The 14,183-nt window shown below is 44.1% G+C and overlaps 1 protein-coding gene across 5 annotated transcripts in view; it reads right to left on the reverse strand.

Moving 5' to 3' along the window:
• The window catches only part of LOC139264575 (DNA-binding protein SATB1-like), a 160,941-nt gene that overhangs the window by 55,945 nt on the left and 90,813 nt on the right, over positions 1-14,183 (reverse strand). The window lies entirely within an intron of this gene.

The following is a 14,183-nucleotide window of genomic DNA, read 5'->3' on the forward strand; positions in this document are numbered from 1 at the left end:
GGCACCCCCCAAGTTCACAAACAGGAGCTGCGTGTCATAATTGAGGTCGAGCTGCTGGCGGAAGAAATACCTCGCCAGAGCACACCACCTAGGAGGGGGCTCGACGTAAAGGTATCTCTGCAGGGTCTGAAGACGGAAAGTCGCGAGCTGGGCGCTGACGCACACCAACGACTGACCGCCCTCCTCAAGCGGGAGACTCAAGACCGCGACAGAGACCCAGTGCTTCCTGTTGTTCCAGAAGAAGTCCACCAGCTTCTTCTGTATCTTGGCGACAAACGCAGGGGGAGGGGTCAAAGTGACCAGCCGGTACCACAGCATTGCGGCCACCAGCTGGTTTATGACTAGCGCTCGACCCCTGTAGGACAGCACTCGGAGCAGTCCTGTCCAGCGCCCTAGGCGAGCGGCGACCTTGGCCTCCAGCTCCTGCCAGTTCGCCGGCCAGGCTTCCTCGTCGGGGCTAAGGTAGACTCCCAGATAGAGGAGATGGGTCGTGCTCCAGGCAAAAGGCCTGAGCTCCTCCGGCAGGGAGTCCACCCGCCACTGACCCACCAGGAGTCCGGAACATTTCTCCCAGTTGATCCTGGCGGAGGACGCGGCCGAGTAAATCTCCTGGCACTCACGCATCCTCCGCAGGTCAGCGGGATCCTCTACCGCGAGGAGCACGTCATCGGCGTAAGCCGAGAGGACGACCTCCACGCCCGGCCCTTGCAGAGCCAGTCCCGTCAACCTCGTCCGCAAGAGGCGCAGGAAAGGCTCCACGCAGATGTCCTTGTGCATGAATCCCAAAAAGTTAGTTTGCAGGTGCAGCAGGTAATCAGGAAGGCGGATGGAATGTTGGCCTTCATTGCGAGAGGGATGGAGTACAAAAGCAGGGAGGTCCTGCTGCAACTGTACAGGGTATTGATGAGGCCGCACCTGGAGTACTGCGTGCAGTTTTGGTCACCTTACTTAAGGAAGGATATACTAGCTTTGGAGGGGGTACAGAGACGATTCACTAGGCTGATTCCGGAGATGAAGGGGTTACCTTATGATGACAGATTGAGTAGACTGGGTCTTTCCTCGTTGGAGTTCAGAAAGATGAGGGGTGATCTTATAGAAACATTTAAAATAATGAAAGGGATAGACAAGATAGAGGCAGAGAGGTTGTTTCCACTGGTCGGGGAGACTAGAACTAGGGGGCACAACCTCAAAATACGGGGGAGCCAATTTAAAACCGAGTTGAGAAGGAATTTCTTCTCCCAGAGGGTTGTGAATCTGTGGAATTTTCTGCCCAGGGAAGCAGTTGAGGCTAGCTCATTGAATGTATTCAAATCACAGATAGATAGATTTTTAACCAATAAGGGAATTAAGGGTTATGGGGAGCGGACGGGTAAGTGGAACTGAGTCCACGGCCAGATCAGCCATGATCTTGTTGAGTGGTGGAGCAGGCTCGAGGGGCTAGATGGCCTACTCCTGTTCCTAATTCTTATGTTCTTATGTTCTTAAATGTGGAAATCCAAAAGTTGCTATCAGAGATACCCTGCTCCTCCACAGGGTGTGCTGCGACCTCGCCAATAGACTTGGCACTGAAATCAATGCAATGGCATCAAGTTGTTCCCCACTAAAGACGCCAGGAAATATTATGGCTGGTATATTCAGGGATAAGTGAACCTTTAACGGCATGATAATTGATAATTACTGCCAAACAACCTCTCTGGCCTTGAAAATGTAATTTTACAAATATGGAGTCGCATTCTTTTCGAATTTAATTAGTGCTGGAGATTTAAAAATAAATAATTAAATGTTTTTTTTTACATTGACTGCTTATCTCTCTTAATCCCATCTTTCTTTCCTTCCTTTATTTTGTTTTCTGTACATGATTTAAATCTAATTTATACTTCCTGCTTTATGCTTCCCAGTTTAGACTTTGCCCCCTTTTTTAAGAGCCACGATCGCCTCAAAGAGGCAGCCACGGGTTGTCAAGGACATGAAGTATAATGTGGATAAATGTGAGGTTATCCACTTTGGTGGTAAAAACAGAGAGACAGACTATTATCTGAATGGTGACAGATTAGGAAAAGGGGAGGTGCAAAGAGACCTGGGTGTCATGGTACATCAGTCATTGAAGGTTGGCATGCAGGTGCAGCAGGCGGTTAAGAAAGCAAATGGCATGTTGGCCTTCATAGCAAGGGGATTTGAGTACAGGGGCAGGGAGGTGTTGCTACAGTTGTACAGGGCATTGGTGAGGCCACACCTGGAGTATTGTGTACAGTTTTGGTCTCCTAACCTGAGGAAGGACATTCTTGCTATTGAGGGAGTGCAGCGAAGGTTCACCAGACTGATTCCCGGGATGGCGGGACTGACCTATCAAGAAAGACTGGATCAACTGGGCTTGTATTCACTGGAGTTCAGAAGAATGAGAGGGGATCTCATAGAAACATTTAAAATTCTGACGGGGTTAGACAGGTTAGAATGTTCCCAATGTTGGGGAAGTCCAGAACCAGAGGTCACAGTCTAAGGATAAGGGGTAAGCCATTTAGGACCGAGATGCGGAGGAACTTCTTCACCCAGAGAGTGGTGAACCTGTGGAATTCTCTACCACAGAAAGTTGTTGAGGCCAATTCACTAAATATATTCAAAAAGGAGTTAGATGAGGTCCTTACTACTAGGGGGATCAAGGGGTATGGCGAGAAAGCAGGAATGGGATACTGAAGTTGAATGTTCAGCCATGAACTCATTGAATGGCGGTGCAGGCTAGAAGGGCCGAATGGCCTACTCCTGCACCTATTTTCTATGTTTCTATGTATGTGGCCTGGTCGGCGCGAAGTCACCAGCATTTATGAAATTGCCTTCCATTTGTTTTACAGCGGTGATCGTTGCCGCACCGCCCATGTTGCCGCACCGTTGGGCACGCACCGACTCCTTACCGACTGGCAGCGGCCCCTTTCTGCCCCGCATGGAAAATTGCTCCACAGGAGCGGAGTGGCCGCCGTTCGGTGCCTCCGACAGCTTTCCTCAGCGGGAAGCTGTGTGTGCCTGCGTGGTGCGGCGCCCATAAAGGGCAGGGCACTCTGCCGTGGCCGTCATTTTATTTTAACTGCCGGCCGACTCCGAGGTGGGCCCGACAATGGTGCCCATGTGTTCAGCCGGGCCTCCAACAGGCAGCCAGGCACCCCCTCTTGGGTACTGGGCTGCTAGTTCAGCTGAAACCCTCCCTTGTGGCCCAGTAGGCCGAACTAAACTAACTGCAGAGTTCGTAGCGGCCCTGAACTGAAGGGGAGGGATGTTGTGATGCATCGGCGCAACATGGCACATCCGTGTCACGCTGATGATTCCGAGTGATTTCTGCTCCACTCCAAGGGTACTTCCGCCCTGCAGCTGCCCCAAATACTGCCCTGACTGGAAAAATAAATCAAAGAGCTGAGGGCGGAGAAAAATCTTCAAGATTGATGAGTGTGCCCCCTTTCGGTCGGAGGGTAATTTCGGCCTCTGCGTGTCTCAGTGAGGATTCTTAAATCTGATTGCTTGAAGAGCTCCCTGTTTCTTATGCAGCTCACAGACACCACAGATGCCATGTAGAGGGTGCCGCGCTGGATCAGATGCCAGATTAGAGCAAGTTTGTGCTTGAAATCCTGCAAAACCTTTGTGGACAGCTGTCAGCGAGGTGAACGGCACGCACCGTTCCTTTACCGCTGAACACGAAATCCGGGCCATCAACTTTTTCTGGTGTGCATTAACAGCAGGGAAAGCATATTTTGGAATTGTGCACTACTTAGACCATAAAAGGGTTCAACTGGTTGGTGTCTGTAGGCTCTGAAGCCATTAAAAATGTATCTGCTTACAGTATGGAAGAATGCAGGGCAACCTCATCAGAGTAAGTGCATTAAAATAGATTTGTTTCTATAAAAACAGAATAATACTGGGCCAATTTCCTGTACTGAGAATTCTGCTAGAGATTTAAAAAATCTGGCCACTATGTCCACATAATCTCTGATTGAAGGACACACAGTTTATCCACATCCCTGAGATAAAGAGTATGAGCTCGCCTCCCCCTGCAAAAAAAGGGCAATCATGTGCCAACAAATAAAAAAGTATGGGAAAAATAAGTAGGACAAAATTGGTCACAATGTGCAAACAAGAAAAAATAGTGCTGTATGTATATAAATTATAAATACTATTAAGAACAAAGATTCAACAAAAGTGTTTGCTAATGGCCCACAATAAAACAAATGGATGGGTTGCAGTATACTAAATTCTGAAAGGGACCCAGGTTCTGAGGATAAAAAAATCAGTTTTGAAGATTGTTCAATATCTTGATGAATTCTAAAGTTAGAGATGATAAATTGGTAATCCCAGTATATAGATGCACAGATCCTGATTCTCATGGCGTGAGATTAAAAATACGTCAGTTTTCTCCTTACTCCATGCTTAAGGTACTGGAGCCTGTCTACATGGGGTTTGAGATAAATACTTACTCCGGTTTTTAATGAGGAATGTTATAAAACTGCGTGCAGCAGCCTCAGTGTCTGTGTTGAGTGTTTTTTTTTTAAAGCTAGAACTTTAATTGCACAGGAAAATGCATGCACCTGCAGAGAGATTGTTAATTAGCTGACAATAATTCTATCATTTTTAAACCAATATTATCAAGGAAATGTTACAGCAGATTCAAAATTAGATGGAATATGCATCTAAACTAAAAAATAATAGTTTAATTTTTCAAGGGGGATGTGAGGATGTTCAAATCTAATAACTCAACCAGCTGTCTTTTAAAATAAAGATGTAACCCTGATTAGAATACAAACCAAAAGCAATATTCCATAAGATCACAGTTACAATTTTCCAAGCTCAGTTCCCAAGAATTCTGGAATAATTATCTACCTGTTAAAATTAACAAGATGCCTTTAGAATGAGTAGATTTATTACAATGGAGCTATACATCAAATTAACATGTCCCAAGGTATCCTTTACATATTATTATTTTATATTTTAAGGTATCACAGCCTTTTAGGCTTTGAAATCTTATCAGAAGATCAAATCCCAGATTCAGATGCCTTTTAACACTGGGGAATGATTTTCTGTAGCTTGAGAAAAGCAGTGTGCTTCTGAATGTTTCCACAGAAATTCTAAAACGGTCAGTACTATTATGGTAAAACCATATGAGCCACCTACAAATGTTTGATTAACAGTTGATTTATAATCTCCATTGGGCCTCAGTTAATTTTTTATATCCTGAAAGCTAGCACTTCGATGAAATAATATTTATTGAGACCTGTATTTCTCCAGTGTAATTTTAACATGCACCTGGGGGATACAACAGGACCTGAAAAGACATAACTATTCATGCCATTGAATATTTGCTTTTTGTGCATTGCTGTCTTTTGGCACTTTGATGAAGAAATCATATGCAGTATTGCCTTTTTTTTTTAAATGTCAGCCCATTTTTAGGAAATGCAGCCCAATTTTCAAAGATCAAAATTAAGAGATAAAAATTGAAACAATTTTAACTACCAGATCTTCACAAAATGGACAATCTCAAAAGAAATGTTCAACATGGTCTGAATTGGTTTCATTATGATCTGTTCATATTAATCAGAATTTGCATAAATCTGATTAGTTCAGATCTGGGACTTTTCATACAAGTATAATGGATAAGACTTGAATCTGTGTGACTGCCGACTGGATTGTTATAGAAAACTGAAACCAAGTGGCCACTTGGATACATCTCCCATCCTTCCAAAAAGAATCCAAATCTATATTTGGATTTAACTAATTTTGCTCAGCTTTACTTCACAATATGTAATTTACTATGGGACTATTGAATATAGTGAAATTGAGGAAGACTGATTAACTAATGAGCCAGTCTGCTAAAATTATTTAACCCTTTCTCACCAGCAAAAATAGTTCTGAATTCCCTGTGGAAGTAATGAAAAATCCAGTTTCATCTAGACCATTTAAGAGGAGGCACCAACTGAATTCAAGGTGCTTTCCCACATAGAGTGGACAAAAAATGCTGTTTTTAAAAAGAAACAGGTGATTTTTATGCTCATGAAGCTGCAGAACACATTCCATTTTGGGCACCTGTATCATCATCAGGAAGTCTGGTATAGTAGTTGGATGCAGAGCAAAGACTGCGCCAATAAAGGAACATAGCTCATGAGGCTTCTCAAAATCAGATTGACTCTTTGTGGGCACTTTGTTTACATCCATGCTGTTCTTTTATGCCTCTTAATACCAGAGGAAGCCTTGGACCCTGGCAATGTATAAAGCAACTTCTCAGATGCGTGACTATGAGTTTGCAATGATCTTTGAAATCTCCTATAATGGTTCCCATCTCAGTACTTTTACATTAATATTTATTACTTTACTTATCTTACCATTGAATTGATATTCCTGCTGGAGTTCACACAGAGCCCATTGAGAGCTTCCTCTCCAAGTTGTTACTTGGCTGTAGTTAATAGTGCCTAGGGATGGGCCGACCTTGAATCCAATTCTGCCTGCCTCTCTCTGCCCACCTGATGCTCTGTATGCTTTTCCCAAAATGTCAAAGTCTCCATGCTGTAGTTCGAGTAATAAGCCACTCCTATTGCCTTTCCCTCAATGTGGCAGGTTGTTTGCCACTCAATGGCTGTGACCAGTTTGTCTATATTTACAGTCAAATCAGCTGAATCAAATTTTCTGTCCTTCAGTGAGCCATCCCATCAGCCATCATAGTTCTTGAATCATGGGAAATTTGGATTGGCTAATTTAACTGGCTGCAGAAGACAAGGGGACCAGAAGCTGGCAGTTCTTACATGATCACTCAGAGAATTGTGAACCTGTGGAATTCTCTACCACAGAAAGTTGTTGAGGCCAGTTCGTTAGATATATTCAAAAGGGAGTTAGATGTGGCCCTTATGGCTAAAGGGATCAAGGGGTATGGAGAGAAAGCAGGAATGGGGTACTAAAGTTGCATGATCAGCCATGATCATATTGAATGGTGGTGTAGGCTCGAAGGGCCAAATGGCCTACTCCTGCACTTATATTCTATGTTTCTATCACTGCACCCCTAATATTAACACTGGACAATAATTCCTTCCCCTTTGAACTGTAGTGCAGATAGCAAAGAGGGAGAGTCTTGGGCCTGGGCATGGAGGTAGTTATCAGGGAGTGAACATTTAGGAAGAGCAATCCAGGTGGTGCTAAGACTGTGCGTAGCAGCAGATCTCATAGCTAATGTGGCTCCTAGCATTGCAAAGGAGAACGAAGGGCATTACCTTACTTCAGTAGATAAGGATTTGCCAGGATGTGAGTATGCTCAATTACCCAGATGACAGTTTTAACCAGCAAAACAGTGGCCAGAATGTTTTGAATTGCCATCGTTTGTCAACAATACTTTCAAGATTATGAAGGCACCAGCACAGTGAAAACAATGTTAAGGCATTAATGCACATAGTGCAGAATAAAGAGGACACAATAGCATCAGAATGGCAGGCAGTGACTAGTGGGGTACCGCAAGGTTCTGTGCTGGAGCCCCAGCTGTTTACACTGTACATTAATGATTTAGATGAGAGGATTAAATGTAGTATCTCCAAATTTGCGGATGACACTAAGTTGGGTGGCAGTGTGAGCTGCGAGGAGGATGCTGTGAGGCTGCAGAGCGACTTGGATAGGTTAGGTGAGTGGGCAAATGCATGGCAGATGAAGTATAATGTGGATAAATGTGAGGTTATCCTCTTTGGTGGTAAAAAAAGAGAGACAGACTATTATCTGAATGGTGACAGATTAGGAAAAGGGGAGGTGCAAAGAGACCTGGGTGTCATGGTACATCAGTCATTGAAGGTTGGCATGCAGGTGCAGCAGGCGGTTAAGAAAGCAAATGGCATGTTGGCCTTCATAGCAAGGGGATTTGAGTACAGGGGCAGGGAGGTGTTGCTACAGTTGTACAGGGCATTGGTGAGGCCACACCTGGAGTATTGTGTACAGTTTTGGTCTCCTAACCTGAGGAAGGACATTCTTGCTATTGAGGGAGTGCAGCGAAGGTTCACCAGACTGATTCCCGGGATGGCGGGACTGACCTATCAAGAAAGACTGGATCAACTGGGCTTGTATTCACTGGAGTTCAGAAGAATGAGAGGAGACCTCATAGAAACATTTAAAATTCTGACGGGGTTAGACAGGTTAGATGCAGGAAGAATGTTCCCAATGTTGGGGAAGTCCAGAACCAGAGGTCACAGTCTAAGGATAAGGGGTAAGCCATTTAGGACCGAGATGCGGAGGAACTTCTTCACCCAGAGAGTGGTGAACCTGTGGAATTCTCTACCACAGAAAGTTGTTGAGGCCAATTCACTAAATATATTCAAAAAGGAGTTAGATGAGGTCCTTACTACTAGGGGGATCAAGGGGTATGGCGAGAAAGCAGGAATGGGGTACTGAAGTTGAATGTTCAGCCATGAACTCATTGAATGGCGGTGCAGGCTAGAAGGGCCGAATGGCCTACTCCTGCACCTATTTTCTATGTTTCTATGTTTCTAGGACACAAAAATGGCTGTTGTGAAAATAGAAATGTCCCATATGCAGCTGAGGATGCACTGAAGCTGTAGTTAAGCTACATTGATGAGATAATCTACAGTAAACTCCTCTTGCATTTAATATGTGCCATACCTGACCAAATGGCTGGAATTTTCCAGGCCGGTGCCGGGGGGGGGGGGGTCGGCGGGCGGGATCAGTGGTAGGAGATTGCTTTTTTTTGACAGTGGATTCGGGCCCCGCTGTGAAGTTACCACCACGCGTCTTTCCCAATGTTGGATCTGTCAGCACCGAGCAAACCCGACACACAACAGCGGAGGACCCAATTAAGCTGATTATTGCCTTGTTGATAGATCATTAATAATACATTAAACTTATCTTTTCTCTTTAATTGTTCACCCACAGGGTCCACGCTGCTTGGTGATCACGACAGTTAAGCTGAGGCAGGAGTTGAATGGCCATTGAATGAGTTGATTAGTTGACAGCTTCAAATGTGCTATAAAAGCTCCCTACCTCACAGTTCAGAAGCTGTTGATTACTCCATTTGGTGCACAGATTAGGCTTAATGCAGGCTGCAAATATTTGGAGCATACCCTCTATTCAGACACCTCATTGGAACAACCTCTCTCACCATGGAGAGCTTGCTTCTGTCATCTCAATTTCACCTGCCATCTATTCCACCAGCATGGGTGCCCTTTATACTCTCTCACCTTGGTCCTCAGAATTGCAGGAAGATATCAATATACTGATCAGGTGAGTGGAACAGTGGCAAATGGAATTCAATCTGGATAAGTGTGAGGTAATGCATTTGGGAAGGTCTAACAAAGCAAGGGAATACACATTAAATGGTACGAGACTGAAAAGTGTAGAGGAATAAAAGGACCTTAGAGTGCAGGACCACAGATCCCTAAAGGTAGCAGGCCAGGTAGATAAGGTGGTTAAGAAGGCATATGGAATACTTGCCTTTATTAGTCGAAGCATGGAATACAAGAGCAAGGAGGTTATGCTTAAACTGTATAAAACACTGGTTAGTCTGCAGCTGGAGTACTGTGTGCAGTTCTGGTCACCACATTACAGGAAAGATGTGATTGTACTGGAAAGGGTGCAGAGGAGAAAAATGTTGCCTGGACTGGAGAATTTTGGCTAGGAGGAAAGATTGGAGATGCTGGGTCTGTTTTCTTTGGTTCGGAAGAGGCTGAGGGGAGACCTGATTGAGGTGTATACAATTATGAGGGGCCTGGATAGAGTGGATAGGAAGGACCTGTTTCCCTTGGCCGAGATGTCAATAACCAGGGGGCAGAGATATAAAGTAATTAGGGGAGGTTTAGAGAAGATATGAGGGGAAGCTTCTTCACCCAGAGGATAATGGGGGTCTGGAACTCACTGACTGAAAGGGTGGTAGATGCAGAAACCCTCACCAGATTTAAAAAATACTTGGATGTGCACTAAAGTGCCGTAACCTATAGGGCTACAGACCAAGAGCTGGAAAGTGAGATTAGGCTGGATAGCTCTTGGTCATCTGGCACGGACACGATGGGTCAAAATGGCCTCCTTCCATGCTGTAAATTTCTATGATTCTATGATAATCCCACCACAATCAGCCCCATCACCAGGCACACCAGCAGCACGAACACCACCACCAAACTTCTCCGCAATGATCTGATGCTGCACAAGACAGAGGGCATCAGCACCTGAGCACATTGCTGCCCGGGAGGCCAGGGATGGCCTCACTATGACCAGATTTACTTCACTTGATGCCATATGATGCGCCAAGTTGGCACCACCCCACACCAACACCATAAAGCATCCCTACAATATCTAAGCCATTCCTTTCACTCACTACCATTGTGGGGGGGTGGGGGGGTACCGTTATGCCTCACCATTCACTGCAACCCACTAAACCACTTTCAAAGATGCACACAAATCTGTCCAAGAACGGAAATTGTTGAAAATAAAGGTTTCAATGTTTGACAGCACACTAACAGAAACTTCATATGAACTTTGGATAAAACACTCAAGTGGCTACCCTTGTGTGTTGTTATTTCATATGATTGCACGAGGATAAGGGTGAGTGTAAGGGGTGGCTAGTGAGATGGGGATGTGATAATGCAAATAGAGAGGGATGTGAGGAGGTGCAAGGTAAGTTGGTATGAATAAGGATGTGTAGAGGTAGGGTAGGGAAGGCAGAGTGATAGGGATGTGATGAGAGACACAACAGGATGAGGTTAAGTGTGGCTTTGTACTAACATTTTCTGATCTACTGAGATCATTGAAAGGTTTGTACAACTACACCCAGGTCCTCCTGACCACATCCCTGCTTGTTCTCTCCTCTGCAATGTGCAACCAGGCTGTGTGAATCTTCTGGGGAGGTCTCTTCCACCCACTGGAAGGGAAGAGGTGCTCCCTGCGTGCTGTGACTCCCTCTACAAGCATCTAGAGGGAGTCATGAGAGAACCTGGGCACAGCCCTGTACATCTGTGCAGTGATTGTCAATGTTTGCAGCACCTCAATGCTGTAGAACACTGACAGCACAAATGTCAAGATAAATTTTAACATGGTGCCTTTAAGAAAACCAGCTGATGACACATCATGAAATATCGTCACCAGACCCGCTTCCTCTAATTGGCCTGGGAAACGCGCTGGGCAGGCTTAATAAGCCCTATCAATGGGAAGTCATTTCACAGAGCAGGATGGAGCCAGCAGCAGGGCCACAACCCGCCACCGCCGTCGCCCACCATGGACCCGTTGAGGTAAGTAAAATCGCAGCCAATGTGCGTGATGTTGGTAATGGATGAAAAAAGTATAAAATGTTTCATTCCTCTGTACAGACATCAAGAATCTTGTTACATTTATCACACCATCCACAAAAATGGAAGCAAGGCATATTTTGCATTGAAAGGCCTTTTAAATTTTTTAAATGTCTTTACATTTATAGTTCAACAAACCCTTGACATTTGATAACTAGGTTTGGGAATGTTAGAAAAACATATTGAGAAATAACTTTGCTCCAATGTTTATGATGGCATGGTGCAATACACTGAGCCAATCACTTTACATTAACTTAATATTGTATGACATTGAGTAATTGCCATCTATTTTAGAAATGTTTCAAGCCCACAGTCAAATAGATACTGATGAGTTAAACATTACTCTGTACATCATAATTTTCTCTACAACCTATACACATATTACACATATTATGACGAATAATTTACTGATTTTACTTAGGTTTGTATGAAATGGAAGCATTTTTTTATTATACACCAAGATATTAAATATAAACCACTCACAATTGTAGGGCATATTGTGCTAAATGCAACGATATTCTTAATATGGAGCTGGTTTTGAAATGTTCAGTTAATATGAACAGAGCCTTATAAATTTGTTGAAATTTTAATTAAAAAATATACATGGATCTTGCACATAAAGACACATAAAAATAACCAAGAATACTTGCTCTTCTTTCTTTTGCAAATGCAATCAAACATTTCACTGCAAAATAGCATTTGAATTAAAAAATACCAAACATTTGGGCAAAGAACACTCCAGAAGAATCTGTCATTTTGTTTCATTAATTTCAACAGGACAAATGAAAGGAGTTTACATATTAAAAATTGAGATAAAAATATTTCAGATTTAAATTTATTCAATATCAAATATAATCCTATCCTTAATGAAACAATTTATGCAGTAATGCAGGGTTAGAACTTTATTTTGACTTTTAGTATCTCTATCTGACTATGTGTGGGCACATTCACTTTAGTGCGGCTCACTAGTGCGGGGGCGAGGTGTCTCTTTCATGTGATACACCTTCAGATACATGAGAAAAGAAAGTTCCTATTCAGATGTAATCCTACAAGGTCCACATAGTGTAGATTTGTGCAGATGGTTTTGCAGAGGGATTTCTATCATCACACACATCAGTTAGTAAATTGCCAAACTAATTGGGAGCAATTGTAAGTTGCCTTTATATTTGGCTTTCTAGCACTCAGAATGATTAAGATTCCTACTACTAATTTTCTCTGAAAATTTTCCCCCTTTTGAAATTGTTCATCGATAGTTTTCAAATTAACTGCCAGACACCTCGCATCCCCACTGTTATTCCCAATCTATCCAGGCTCTCCAGTCTCCAACAACTCTCAGCATCTCAGGTACGCTTCCTTCTCGGCTGTTTTCAGGGAACCCTGAGCACTGACTTTGTCTAATTTAAAGCATTCTCAGCAAAACTGTGGAGTCAGTGCAAAGCAGCTTAATTTCACATCACATTGCAGCTATAGCATAAATGCAGCCTTTATCAAGAGCCAGGGCTTGACCGAACGCCGAAGAAGTGAAGTGAAGTTCGGGTGTTGATACCCACCTTGCATTACACAAATATAAGTGTTGCTGTGAAACTGAAGCCACTTCACATTGATGCTAAACTTGTGGTGCAAATGTATTGGGACAGATTTTGCTGTAGCAGGGCATCTCATGGCATGCCCTGTTAGTTGGACTTGTTCGTGCACATTTAGGTTTTAAGGGCTAGAAATTGAGTAGCGCCCCGTTTGGGGCGATATCTTTTGCGGATACACAAAAGTATCGCTGGGCGGTAACGATTTGATTTTGCCAGGAACTTCCGATTTAGTGCTCCAAGAGATAAGTGGAGCACTAAATCAAGCGCTACCACTTCCCTTAGAGCGCTAAAGGGAGTGAGGGGGCGGTAGCGGCAGAGAGCTGAGCAATGTTCGAGGCAGCGCTGCCAGTTTGACAGGCTCCTTCCCTCCCTTAAAGGGAAAGGCCAATGCTACGGTGTAAGAATCTTCAGGCTGTGTCTAGTGGAGGGCACGGCACCTGCGCTATGCACATAGCAACCCCGAGCTCTCAGAGAGTGCAGGGCTGAATAATCGCGGAGCCAAAAGAAAGCAGGAGGCACCAGAATGGGGTCACAAATAAATTTTGGCTTACCTGACCACCATTGCTTTTAATTAGCGCTCCCCATGTGGCCAGCTGAGCTGACAACGCCTCCTGCAGCTGCCGTTGTTGACGCCTGGCGATGCTGCAGGGGACAGAAGCGAATATTGCATCTGGGGCGGTAATGGGGCGCTACGCACCGGATGATGTCACGATCTGCAGGACGCAAGAGATCGGGGCGGTAAGTTTTAGCCATGGAGGTTTGCCGTCGTCGGTGATTTAGCCGCGCCCAGTCGGTAAGCCCTTAGCGCCCCATTACTGCCCCCCCCCCACCCCGAGGTAACGGGAGGTGCAAACCAGTCCAAATTCTCCCCCTAAATATTTTTGCCCACAATGTTGGAGGAAGTACGAGCTGATAATGGGATAGCGATGGCAACAGGACATCTGGGTGCTTGGTGATCGATGGGACAAAAAAATGTATCACCTTCACCAATCAGATTAAAGGATTGAGAAATAAACAGGACTGAGGAGGAGGGTGAATTAGAGTGGATGAATTCAATGTCAAATCAGATGCAGAAAAAAAGTAAAGAGAGGGAAAGAGGGAAAGAAATATTGGATTGTCAGGGGGAAAAAAAGATAAAAAGGAAAAGCAAGAATTTTTTTTGACATTTGTCATTTTTTTAAATCTCCTGAAACAATTCACAACCTGAAGGAACGCAATTCCACACTTAGGGCTAGAAATTCCATTATGCCTTGTTTGGGGCGATAACTATTGAAAAGACAGGCGATAATCCTTTTTTCATCCTGGGAAT

This window comes from Pristiophorus japonicus, chromosome 5, assembly GCF_044704955.1.
Source record: "Pristiophorus japonicus isolate sPriJap1 chromosome 5, sPriJap1.hap1, whole genome shotgun sequence".
Classification (NCBI taxonomy): Eukaryota; Metazoa; Chordata; class Chondrichthyes; family Pristiophoridae; genus Pristiophorus; species Pristiophorus japonicus.